General features: G+C 41.0%; 1 pseudogene; it reads right to left on the bottom strand.

Moving 5' to 3' along the window:
• Positions 1-4: 4 nt before the first annotated feature.
• LOC141816969 (glucose-6-phosphate/phosphate translocator 1, chloroplastic-like) lies at positions 5-988 on the bottom strand (annotated as a pseudogene).
• Between the last annotated feature and the right edge of the window lie 755 nt (positions 989-1,743).

Genomic DNA, 1,743 nt, shown 5'->3' with positions numbered 1-1,743 from the left:
ATACAAACGCAAGATTCGATATCATTGCGCCCATGAAACCTGCAATGAATGCGAACGAGCATGAATTATCTCTCAGGGCTTGTGGATTTGTAGAATCAAAGCTATGAGATTGAAAGAACACTTTTTTTTTGAATCATACCAGTGATATTAAAATTCAGCTCCGTTAGGGCAGACAAGGCGCAGCCACCAATGATCGGCAGAAGCGAGAGATAAACCGACACAGGGAAAGCTTCTCCAAGGAGAAACCTTGATACCAGAACTGTGAAAGCTGGCTCCCCGCTCTTGATTATGTGCGTGAACGACACGGCTACCTTCGACATGCTCACTGTGGCTGCTACATGCCCGATGGTGTGCGCCACCGCCACCTGCAATTGGATTGGGAACTCCATATTCAGAATTCAGGAACCAAGAAAGAAGAATCGGTGAATACGAAAAACCCAATTTTTGCTTACTGGAGTTAGGGATTTCCAGAAGCCCAAGTCGGTCTTGGGCGGCTCTGTAACCCTAGCAGCCCAGAAGGCGAGCATTATGAGGGAGCCGGCAGCGAGGGAGAGCGTGGAGGTCAGCCAAGGGTAGGGGAAGGCGTTGAGGACCTTCTTGTTGTAGATGTTGAACACCACGTTCAGCGCCCACCACGTCGCGAAGTAAACTCCGATTTTGAGCTTCTGCGCCGCCGCCGGTTGGCTCTCCTCCTCGCCGCCGAGCGGGACGGCGTCGTACCTGCTCGCCTCGTGCGCCCTGGTCTCCAAAGAGGGGCCTTGAGGCTTCGCAGAGTACAAACCTCGGCTTGGGGTTAGGTAAAGGGGCTTATGAGCGGAAAGGGAACTCGGGGCCACCTCGCAAAAGAAGGGAAATCGAGGACGAACACCGGATCTCGGCACACGAGCCACCGAAGATCTTGGCGGCGGCAGCAGCAATGGCCGGGGAAGAAGAAGCCATGGAGGAGCAGAGAATCGTCGCGATCGAGTTGACGACGGAGGGCGAAATCCTGTTCGAAAAGATGGAGGGAGGGACGGATAAGGCCTATGCCTAGGGCCCCAATTTTATAAGGGCTTTTTTTTATTTTTTTTTAATATATCAATTATTATATATATATTATATATATATATATTTTGAAAGAATAATAAATTTTTAAAATATCTTTATTGGATTTTGAAGAAATTTGACATGATCATTAGATTTTATAGAGATTTGGCATTCATTGGATTTCATAAAGATTTTGGCATGATTCCAATATATTTAATATTTCTCAATTCTCAAAACTAATAATTTATTAGTTTCTTTATATTCCTCTCCTTCCTTCCTTATTAATCTAATAATCTATTTTGCCCAACTTCAAACATTTTACTTATTTGATAGCTTGTTTTCTTTCCTCAAGACATTTCTCGAGATCATCACAAGGGTGCAAGTGCAAGGAGAGAAACGATCTTTTTGTTATAGATTTTTCGGTGATCTTAAAATCTAAAGGTATCGTCTTCCTCATTTCCCTATCAAATTTTTTTTTATGCTTCTGTTAATTTCTTATTTTTTTATCAATGATTCATGTTGTAAATTTGTAATCTTATCAGTTCACATTAGAAATTTATGATTTATCTTCATATTTCATCTTTATTCTGAATATTTCATCTTTATTCTCAAAATTTTAGATTTTTTTATTCTGAATATTTCATCTTTATTTACTAAATTACTCTCATATTTTAATTATGATGAAATTTTATCAATATAATAATTCTAATTTCACAT

The sequence above is a fragment of the Curcuma longa genome, unplaced genomic scaffold (genome assembly GCF_044706935.1).
Source record: "Curcuma longa cultivar G26 ecotype Majalengka, Jawa Barat unplaced genomic scaffold, ITB_CL_G26_1.1 contig_18854, whole genome shotgun sequence".
Taxonomy (NCBI): domain Eukaryota; kingdom Viridiplantae; phylum Streptophyta; class Magnoliopsida; order Zingiberales; family Zingiberaceae; genus Curcuma; species Curcuma longa.
This window is presented reverse-complemented; position numbering and strand designations above follow the sequence as displayed.